This window comes from Balaenoptera acutorostrata, chromosome 3, assembly GCF_949987535.1.
Source record: "Balaenoptera acutorostrata chromosome 3, mBalAcu1.1, whole genome shotgun sequence".
Lineage (NCBI taxonomy): Eukaryota > Metazoa > Chordata > Mammalia > Artiodactyla > Balaenopteridae > Balaenoptera > Balaenoptera acutorostrata.
In genome coordinates this window covers 152893539-152905132 of record NC_080066.1, presented here as the reverse complement: position 1 = coordinate 152905132, position 11594 = coordinate 152893539, and the positions used below count along the sequence as shown (strand labels likewise).

Genomic DNA, 11594 nt, shown 5'->3' with positions numbered 1-11594 from the left:
CCAAGTCTTCAAAATCCAGTGTGCATTTTCCATTTAAAGCATATCTCAGAACTAGACACATTTCATATGTTCTATAGACTCATGTGGATGGTGGCAAATATATTAGCACATGTCTAGATGTAGCATGAACTCCATTTTATAAATCAACACAATGTACTATCCAGTCCTCTATTTTTTTAAGTTATTTATTTATTTATTTATTTATTTGGCTGTGTTGGGTCTTCGTTGCTGCACGTGGGCTTTCTCTAGTTGCGGCGAGCAGGGGCTATTCTTCGTAGCAGGGCGTGGGTGGGTTTCTCATTGCGGTGTCTTCTCTTGTGGAGCATGGGCTCTAGGCACACAGGCTTCAGTAGTTGTGGCTTGCAGGCTCTAGAGCACAGGCTCAGTAGTTGTGGCGCAAGGGCTTAGTTGCTCTGCGGCATGTGGGATCTTCCCGGACCAGAGATCGAACCCACGTCCCCTGCATTGGCAGGCAGACTCCTAACCACTGCACCACCAGGGAAGTCCCTATCCAGTCCTCTATTGATGAACCTTAAGGTCATTTCCTTCTTTTGCTCTTAAACAATGCTACAATTGGTGACCTTGCACACACATAATTTTGCACATGTGTAGGTGTAACTATACCTTCAAAGTGTATGCGTATAGTAATTTAGATAGATTTTGCCAAGTTTCTCTTCGTAGAAGTTGTACCAGTTTATTCCCCCCAAAACAAAGTATGAGTGTAGTCTTCCTACCCCTAAGCCAGCATAGTGTGTCATCACATTTTTTTTTTTATCTTTGACAATCTAATAGGTGAAAACTTAGTCTCTCAGTGTGGCTTTAATTTACAATTTTCATTACGAGTAAAGGAGAGCATTTTTCATCCATTTAAGAGCCATTTATATTTCCTTTCCTGTGAATATCCTTTGCCCCATTTTGCTATTTGGTTATAGACCTTTTCTTATTGATTAAAGAGAGTTTTATATAAAGACAGCCCTTGGTCTACGACAGGAACTAGACATATTTTTTTCTGAGTTTGTGGTTTATAATTGGACTTGGCTCACGGTGGTTTTTTTATCATGAAGAAATCTGCTTATTTTTACATATATTGAACATATCTTGTCTTTAATGGATTCTGGATTTGGTACATTTTAATCTACCTTTATTTAAACCATTAAGATGAGGTGTCACAAAATTAAGGGCCTCGTCATAAGCTGTCCAAACACCAAAAATCCCAGATTCCCAGCAATAATTAAACGAACTCCTACAAGTAGATATCTTTAGTTAATATATACCTTGCTTTGAACAAAATTCAGATTTAGGAAGCAGATGAGTTCAGGGTAATCCTTCACTTATAAAGGAGCATACAATAGGACAGCTTCCTTTACATAATGAGCTGAGATAAGTAATTAACTGTGTTTAAATTTACAGCTTTCCAGGGGTTGTGTAAGTGGTGGTTCACCTGTATTTGGATCAGCTACAAAAAACAAGTCCGGTATTGAGTGAAGTAATATTGATTGAACACTGACTGTATAGTGAAAAGCCTGAGCTTTGGAGCATAATGGCAGGGTTAAAATTCCAACTCTGTGCCTATGTGCCCTTGAACAAGTTTTCTCACATCTCCAGACCTAATTCCTCACTTAAAGAATGATAATAGTACCGGAGAGTTTGCTCTGAGAATTAAGTGAAAAACTGCTTATGAAGTTCTTAGCACAGGTCTCATGATAAAATGCTCTGGACATGTTGCTGCTGTTAGATTTAGCTGTCTTCCCACCTCATTCTTCTTCTATAGATATTTAAAGAATTCATCCATTTGTCATTCAATTAATGCAGCCACTCAATGCCTTATTAAGTAATTTACTTATTAGTCCATCATTTATTCAGTTATTCATTTACTCACACATTCACTCGTGCACTGTCATTCATTCAACAGATATGTGAGCTCCTAGTATGGGCCAGATCCTGGGCTAGCTCTGAGTACATAGTGATGTCCATGGACCTGACTCAAGAGTTTGAGGATTGAGGTTCAAAAGCTTCTCATTCACTCCACAGCAGAACAAATACCTGTGTTCAGTGTATGCCATGGCTCTTTATCCAATGGCTGCTAGTTTTAATTCCATGACATCATAATCTCCTGGCTTCCTTCCTTTGTCCCTTTCTCTTCTTCCCCCGCCCCCCCGCCCTTTTACCCTCTCTTTGCCCAGGACTCTACCCCGGACTCAGGCCTTTACTACCCCTATCAGAGTCCCTTGGCGATTACCAAGACAGATGACCACTCAGACTCTGAGTCAGACTAACCTGAGTTGAAGCTCAGCTCCTCTACTTCCTAGTTTAGGGAACTTAGACAAATCTGACCCTCAGTTTCCTCCTCTGTAAAATAGGGATAATAATATCCACTTTATTCGAATGATTGAATTAAACAGTGAAGTCACTCCTTCACTGCAAAGAAACACTTAACACCAGGGAGGTATGCTGATCAATTCACATCTCAATTAGTTGAGTGTCTACTCTATGTAGGCATTATGTTCAGTACTATGAAGACACACAATGAGCTAATGTCGGGCTTCCCTGGTGGCGCAGTGGTTAAGAATCCGCCTGCCAATGCAGGGGACGTGGGTTCGAGCCCTGGCCCGGGAAGATCCCACATGCCGCGGAGCAACTAGACCCGTGAGCCACAACTACTGAGCCTGTGCTCTAGAGCCCACGAGCCATAACTACTGAGCCCATATGCCACAACTACTGGATCCCGCATGCCTAGTGCCCGTGCTCCACAACAAGAGAAGCCACCGAAACAACAAAGAGCAGCCCTCGCTCGCCTCAACTAGAGAAAGCCGGCTCACAGCAACGAAGACCCAACGCAGCCAAAAATAAATAAATAAAATAAATAAATTTAAAAAAAAAAAGAGCTAATGTCATCTCTTCCAGTCAGAAGCCATAGCCCAGGGGGGTCCACAGTAAGTGCTCAATAAGAGCTACTATTACTTGCTTTTCCCAAGGAACGCCCCTCACTCCTGGACACTGGCATTTCTCAGAGACCTGTGCTGAGAGGGCTGCTGGGCTGATGCTAGCTTCTCTGGTTTCATTTTCAACTCCAATCTGGCATTCTTTATGGCTTTAAAGTCATTTAATTTTGTGGTAAATTTGAATATAGACTGAGTATTAGCGTATTCTAAGGAATTAATAATATTCTAAGGAATTAATGTTAAATTTGTTAGAGGTGATAACAGTAAGAAAAGGTCCTAAATTTTCAGATATGTTTGTAAGAATTTAGGGTTGAAATGGTAGGACTTTAGGTATTTGCTCTTTAAAAATCAGAGGAAAAGAAGAAGAAAAAGTGCCCCCCCCGACTGTTTGCCATTAAACACTGATCTTTTGTTACCTGATTTTTAAAAAAAGGAAGAGAAAGAAAGGAAGGAAGGAAGAAAGAAAGGAAGGGAGGGAGGGAGGAAGAAAGAAAGGGTAAAGCATATATGGCACAATGTCAATAATTATTGAATCGGGTTCATTTTACCATTCATTCAAGGTGGTTCATTATGCCATTCTCTCAGTTCTGATGTGTTTGATAAGTTTTATAATAGGAAGGTTGAATATCTATTTTTGATGAATGGGAGGATCACTTTATGGAAGCGAAGGGGAAGGAAACTTACCCGCGTGCAGCATTCCCATTTAGGCGGAGGGCAGGCAGCCCTATCCTTAGCCAGGAGGAGAGCTTGCAGAGGGTGGGCTACGTCATTAGATTGACACCTGCTTTATTTACAGGGCCTTTGCAGGTGCCCTTGGGGAATTCACCTGGACAGGGAAGAAGGCTTGTGGATAATTTACCCCTCCCCTGCCCCAAGGAAACAGGCACAGGTACCCCACTGGAACAGCTAGGCCTCAGACCAGGTTTTAAGGCCTTGTGGTCCTCCCCTCCAAGTTCATTACATTTCTTCTGTCACCTCTATTTCATCCGTAAAGGAGAGACAAGACCACAGGCCAAACCCAAGTTCTCCCAATTACTCTGTTCGTTATCTCTAGCCTGGTGCCTTTGATCTTGGTTAGCTTATTCCCAATTCCCTCCACCCCCCACCACCACACACAGGTAACCCCTTTCATTAGTTTCCTTCCAGACTTTCTTTTTGTAAGTATAAGCAAAATGCAAATATACATCCTCCAATAGGCTTAAAACTAACAACAAAGCAAATTGAAAATAGAGAAAATTGCAGTGTTCCAGGTAAAGAGTGAAGTAAGTCTGGGAGTTGTTAGCATATAGATGGATAAGCTCTAGAGGCAAGGGTATAGAAGAAGGAAAAGAAGGGAGAAAGAAAAGGGACTAAACTTTAGAGTCACCCAGAGGAAAAGAAAAAAGAGGCAGAAGGAAGGTAGGTGCCAGGCCCAGGCTCAGGCGCCAGGCCTCCGAGGCAGAGAGGCGCGCTCCGACGGGCTGGGCAGCCGGCGCCATGACACTACTCCACTTTGGGAACTGCTTCGCCCTGGCCTACTTCCCCCCTACTTCATCACCTACAAGTGCAGCAGGCTGTCCGAGTACAGCGCCTTCTGGAAGTGCGTCCGGGCCGGGGTCACCTACCTGTTTGTGCACCTGTGCAAGATGCTGTTCCTGGCCACTGTCTTTCCCAGCTGGGAAGGCGGCATCTATGACTTCATTGGGGAGTTCATGAAGGCCAGCGTGGTTGTGGCAGACCTGATAGGCCTAAACCTTGTCATGTCCCAGAATGCCGGCAAGGGGGAATACAAGATCATGGTTGCTACCCTGGGCTGGGCCACCGCCAAGTTCATTATGTCCTGCTACATCCCCCTCTGGGTTGGAGCTCGGGCACTGAGTATGACTGGAAATACATCCAGATGAGCATTGACTCCAACATCTGTCTGGTCCATTATGTCGTCGCATCTGCCCAGGTGTGGATGATCACGTGCTATGACCTGTACCACACTTTCCAGCCAGCAGTCCTCCTACTGATGTTCCTTAGTGTCTACAAGGCCTTTGTCATGGAGATGTTCATCCACCTCTGCTCCCCGGGCAGCTGGATGGCACTGCTGGCCCTCAGCACCCTGGCCCTGTATGTCGCCCTTGTCAATATGCACTCCTAGGCTTGGTGTCCCAGACTTTCACATACCTTTTCCCCATCTCCAGGTTTTAGTGAAGTAAACAGTATTTGCAAAGTTCCAAAAAAAAAAGGCAGAAAGAAAAACCCAGAGAGAATATCTTAAGAAGAGGGGGATAAGTAGTCAATTGTGTTATCTGCTCCTAATATGTGAATAGATCTGCATGAACCACCCTGGAAAGATAGCCACATTAAAGAGGGAGTTCAAAGTTAAATATATGTTATGATCCTACTTTTGCAAAATTGATATGTATATACACATGTTCAGTGAGTAGAAAGAAGTCTAGAAGACTTTGGAAAGAGCAGACTAACAGGGGAAACCCTGGTGAGCTTGTTTGTGGGGAAAAGGTGGCCTTTTTACTTTGCACACTTCAGTTTTGTTTGCATTTTTTACCACAAGAATGCATTCTTTTGGTAAATAAAAAAGATTTGTAAAAGGGGGAAACTACTGTTTAAAACCATCTATATTCAAATTTTCTGTGGAGTAGAGAAGGTGATTAAGAACGTTGGCTTCAGAATCTAATAAACATGAATCTAAACCCCAGCTCAACTCCATGAACCAATTAATCTCTCTGAGCCTCAGTTTCCTCATCTGTAAAATGGTGATTATACTGATAATTACTTCAAAGGATTGCAATAAGGATTAAATGGGGAGCATGAGTAAAGCATCTAGTACAATGACTGTCATACAGAAAAGGCTCAATTGATATTAGTTATACATATATAATATATATATAATTAAGTTATATATTATAATGTTAGTTTTATATATGTAGTAAATAAAATAGCTATTACTAGATCAAACCAGCCAATCAGAGATGTACTCATTTGGACAACATTATTTTGGTCCCTCTAGAACTGCTGTCACTGAAATGCATTTTCTGTGTCATGCTTTGGTTGTTATAAGAAATGGTGATGGGCTTCCCTGGTGGCGCAGTGGTTAAGAATCTGCCTGCCAAAGCAGGGGACACAGGTTCGAGCCCTGGTCTGGGAAGATCCCACATGCCGCGGAGCAACTAAGCCTGTGAGCCACAACTACTGAGCCTGTGCATCTGGAGCCTGTGCTCCGCAATGGGAGAGGCCACGACAGTGAGAGGCCCGCGCACCGCGATGAAGAGTGGCCCCTGCTCGCCGCAACTAGAGAAAGCCCTCGCACAGAAACTAAGACCCAACACAGCCAAAAATAAATAAATAAATAAATAAATTTATTTTAATAAATAAATAAATAAATAAATAAATGGTGATGTGAAGTCAGCCACTGTTATCTATTGCCAGGATCCATCCCATAGTACCAGGGAACTCAGGAGGGGCCTGTGTCTACCCAGGGAGCGTACAAGATGGTCCTCAGCAGAATTTCCATGTGTTTTTATAGTTTCTCTCATTCTTTTCAATTTCTATTTTTGTGTTTTACAATGCACATAATATATTAGTTCATCAGTGCATATGTATAAATATAAACAAATATACCTATATTGGGGAGTTTAACAATTTTTACCCATGGAAGATTAACTTATAAAGTTTGAAAAGCAGTGTCTTCTTGATGAGTTCTCTCAGACTCAAGGTTACAAAAAGCTGCATTTCTCCCAAGGATTTGGTTTATCGTTTCTAATAAATACAATCACTCCTGTCATTAAATGCCTTTTCTTCTTGGCTTTGACTGCTAGAAACCTCAGAGCCAGATTCATAACCCAGCTCTACACACAGAATGTCTATGGCTGGTATCCTGAGGGCTGTGGTTATGAGCACAGCTTCTGAAACCACATTGCCTGTGTTCACATCCCACTGTGTGAACTTGGGCAAGTGACTTAACCTCTCTGTGCCTCCGTTTCCTCAAATGTAAAATAATTATAACAGTAATCACCTCCCAGGATTATTATAAAGATTAAATGAGGTGATGCATGTAAATCAATTAGAACAGTGCTCAGCATTAGTAAGAACTCAAATATTATTTTTGTTATTATGGGCTCTCATTCCATGATTTCTTTCTTTTTTTAAAAAATTTTTATTGGCGTATAGTTGCTTTAAAATATGGAACACTCACAAATTTGCATGTCATCCTTGCGCAGGGGCCATGCTAATCTTCTCTGTATCATTCCAATTTTAGTATATGTGCTGCCGAAGCGAGCACTCTCATTCCATGATTTCTTTACCCTTGCTTTTCTTCAGTCCCATTTCTGCTACTCTTTATGTATTTCAGTAAGGCACTTAAAATCCTTTTTTGGAAAGAGTTTAAGCAAACAACCATATGAATTTTTTTTTTCTTAATATGCCAGGCACTGAGTTAGGTTCTTGAAGAAAAGATTGTGGAAATTCCCTGGCGGTCCAGTGGTTAGGACTCCGCACCCTGCCGAGGGCCCGGGTTCAGTCCCTAGTCGGGGAACTAAAATTGCAATAACTGCACAGCTCGGCCAAAAAGAAAAAAAGAAAAGATTGTTTCTGCCTTCAAGGAAATGTTCAGTCTAGTGGGGAAGACATACATACAAATAACCATAAACCAAGTACAGGATATGGAAAGTCATGCAGGAGAGGTGTGCAAGTGTCGTAAGGACATGGAGTAGATGAGATCCGTGAAAGCTTCCTAGAGGAGGTGGCATGGGGGTTTCACTGCCCAGGAAACAGAGATGATAGAGCAGAGATCCCAGGTGGAGGGAGTCCTGGTAATCTAAGGCAGACTCTCCAGAACCCCTGTGCTACCCACAGTGCTGGTTAAGGTGGATACTCAATAAGTCCCTGTTTTTGACTGCTGTACTTGATTCAAGTGGTGTGAAAAAGAGGAGGAAGAGACAACAGGACAAAGCCCAAGAGCACCTCCCTTTTTCAAGGGAAGTGAAAAAGAACGGGAGCAGAACCAAATCCTCTGAGGTGGGAAGATAAACTTGCCAGCCAGGCCAGGAAACACAGATGTGAAAACCAGGCTCAAGCAGCTGCTTTGAGGGAGGAGGGAATGGAAAATTTGGGGTGGGAGATTGGAGGGGTCTTCTGCCTGCATCCATCTGCAGTGCAGAACAAATGCCCAAAGCCCATAATGTTTCCTTTTGGGCTCAGAGATAGAACTTTCCTTTCCTTTCATGGTGTGGCTTCAACTTCAGGCCTTCCAGACCACTTTTGGGCATAGTCTTTTAAGGTGTCCTATCATCTCTAAGCAGAGTGATCCCAGGTAACTTCAGCCACACATTCCCTTCCTCTGAAGGCAAATGAAGAGTGAGTCTAAAATAATGAGAGCCCTAATCAGAGTTAAATCCCTGCCCAAAAGGTCCCTAAGAAGGGACAGAGTGTGATAAGCAAAGTACAAAATATAGAGTTGGACAGAACCAGCTTTTAATTCTGGTTTCTGACAAGATGCCAACCCTGGTACGCCCCAGGTTCCTCATCTGTAAGATGGGCATATGAATGTTGGCCTCAGGCTTGTTTGGATTACAGGACACGATATATACGTGCCTGGAACTCAGCAGGCACTAAGATTATCTCTGAACTCTTTCCATTCCTGAAAATAAATAAGCTACCACATGTTAAGCACCGCCACTGTGTCAGGCGCTGTGCAAAGTGCTTCATTTGTGTTCCCATTTACTAATGAGGTGGTGGCCCACGTCCTTCAGAAGGCGCAGCAATGCGGGCTCTTAACCTTCCTGCTGCCCTTGGAGACTTCATCTCCTGAAGTCAAGTGGTCAACTTCTAGAACCCCTCAGGTGTCATCAAAAAGTTTGGCATTGCTCAGAGCTAAACTCAACCAACTCAGTGCTTACAGAAGACTAGTGATAATTCAAGGCGATCCAGCCCCTTTCTTTTCCCAGAAAGAGCAGAGTAGGTAATATCTGTTTAGATTTCATGTAAAGAGGTTACAACTTGCTTTTCCTCTCTGAGTCAACCTTTCCTTCCTTCTGTTTCTTTAAGGTAGTGTTTCCCAAGTTGGCTGCTCATTGGGATCACCTGGGGAAGTTAAAAAACTCCCTCCCTCCCACCCCAAGAGATTGTGATATATTGATACATGGTCTGGAGTGGGCCTGGGCCTCTGGATCTTTTTAATTCCTGGGTACTCCAATGTGCAGTTAAGGTAACAACCGCTGTCCTAAATCCTCAGGTTAAAAAAATTATCTATCTACCTTCTACCTTAATAAATACATTTTTTTTAACAAAAAGGAATGACATTTATATATTGTTCTGCTACTTGCTTCTTTTCCCCCAACAGTATGTCATGAATTACGTTCCTTCGTAGTACATATAAAATTAGCTCACACCTTTTAGCAGCTGCAGAATATTTGATTGTAGGGATGCACAATAATGTATTTAATCAACTCTTTGCAGTTGGACATTTAGGTTGTTTCCGCTTTTTCCCTGTTACAAACAATGTGAAAAGACATATTTGCACACATTGTACAAACATTTCTGTAAGATTCACAAAGTGGAAATGCTTAGTCAAAGAAGGTAATATGTAGAGAAGTATTTAGATACTTACGTACTTATTTCTGTGTTTTGGTAAATGAATGAAGGAAGCACTTTGTGTTGTCATTTGCTGGGTACGTGCAGTGCATAGAATTATTGTGGCTAAAGTGGCTTCTGAGCCCTTTAAGGGATGGGACTGCTGGGCCCTTTGAGGACACCAAGGGCTGGCTGGGCTGACTGAAACCATGATCACCTCCGTGGCTGTGTTTCAGCTTTTCTCTCTAAGGCAGGATGTGGCCAGGTTCCAGAGTTTTCATTCCTCTCCCTGCAGGGTGCCTTTTGATGTGTTGGCCCATATCCTAGGAAGTTGCAGGCGCTTTGGGGGGCTATCAGAAGATGTGGAACATGCCAGTTAGAATCAACCAGCCCTCATTTTGTCTGAAGCTTGGCCTCAGTCTGCAAGGGCAGGGCCTGCAAGAGATGGAGGAGGGTCAGGGAGCAGCAAATCTGAGCCAGGCCTGAATCTCCACAGGGCTTTTCACAGAAGTGAGGAATAACTGTCCCTTTTCCTGGCCTGTCCTACTGAACTACTATTTGAAACAAAATGTGGGCTTCTGTAGGAGGCTACCTAGGAGGGCAAGGGGAGCCCAGGTGGGGCCAGCCCTAAGGATCAGGAAAGATCAGGATGATGGTCTGTCCGATTTTAGAGCCAGCTGGTAAACAGGTAAACAGCAGGGACTGAGGGATTGTGCAAGAGAGTTTGAGTTAGGAGTTGCCCAGTTGGTCCTCAGACTCACAGTCAAGGTGGGGGGGGGGGGTATGAGGAGACCTGGGTTCATATCCTGGCACTACTGCTGACAACTGATAGGCCGCTGACTGCGTGGAGGCCCCGGGGGGGACACACCTCTCCTGTCTGAACCTCTTTCCTCATCTGGAAAATAGGGTCCACACTTATTTCACCTGGGGTTGTTGTGAGAATTAAATGAAGGAACAGATGCACAGGCATTTCGCACTGTCCCTGGCACACAGTAGGTGCTCAATAAATAGTAGCTGCATTTATCAGTGGATTAGGGAGCTATGCAAGAAAGATAGGGACCCATATCCTACGGGGAAGTCACTCTGTGGGGCCTGGAATCAGGCTTACAAGGAACAGGGAAACAAATTCTGGCTGCTGCGGCTGGGCGGGTGGAATAAATTGTCCCGAACAAAGGGTCTGCACCTTCAGCCCTAGATTCTAGGATGTGGACCCAGCATTGAGCCCCATCTGTATTCCTGCTGCCCTGGCTCTCTGCTTCACAGGCAACTGCCCTCAACCTCCAGGGAACTATAAGGAGAGTCCCGGAGCCTAGAGGACCTGTGGCCCTGGCCATGGCCCTAAGGGAGAGGGGAGTGGGGGGTGGGAGGGAGGCTGTAAAAAATGTAAATGGTGCAGTGTGGAGCGGCTCCAGCCGTCTGACACTCCCCGGAGCTGGCAGGAGCCCGGGGAAGGAGCCCCAGGCCCCGGGCGCCTTTTGTCCCAGGGCTTGGCTATGTAAAAGGTGGGGGAAGGGGCAAGAATTCGTGGAACTTGTCCATTCATTGGAGCCCCCGCTGCCCGCAGGTGCGAGATGGGGGAGGGAGCTGCAGACTCCGGCCTGGAAGGTTTAGAAATGAGAATTTACAACTCAGCATGCAGTGGACGACAAACAGATTCCTTGGGTTCCAGCCTCTAAGGCTGTGAACCTTCAGGCCAGCCAGACTCCATCTTGCTTAAAATTGAGGCCATCAACTGGTTCCCTGCCCCCCCAACTGGGCTTCCGAACTCCCATCTCGTCCATTCCCCAAATCCCCACTTTCCAATCTGTTTCCCCAGGCCTGCTCGTAAGGCTGTTGGATTTTCTGAGGTTTCTGTTTGTTTTTACTTTTCCATTCCTATTTGGCTGCTTGGGGTTCACAACTTTCAGGGCCTTCTCCAAAGCACCATATTCAAGCATTAGATAGTGCTTGAACCGAAGTCCTAAAAAAAAACAGTGTGAGGAGAGGAAGGACTTGGAATCATGCAAACCTGGGTCCGAACCCTGCTCTGCCCTTCCCAGCTGAGTGAATTCCAGGCAAGTTACTAACCTTTCTGAGCAGCAGTTTTCTATAGGTAAA

At 44.2% G+C, this 11594-nt stretch overlaps 1 non-coding gene and 1 pseudogene across 1 annotated transcript; one reads left to right on the top strand and one right to left on the bottom strand.

Moving 5' to 3' along the window:
- The first annotated feature begins 4418 nt into the window (after positions 1-4418).
- Positions 4419-5067, top strand: LOC103012528 (BOS complex subunit TMEM147-like; annotated as a pseudogene).
- A 2036-nt stretch (positions 5068-7103) lies between these two features.
- LOC114238187 (U6 spliceosomal RNA) lies at positions 7104-7209 on the bottom strand. The gene has a single exon (XR_003623600.1). It is a non-coding gene; the product is annotated as a U6 spliceosomal RNA (small nuclear RNA).
- Positions 7210-11594: the final 4385 nt, after the last annotated feature.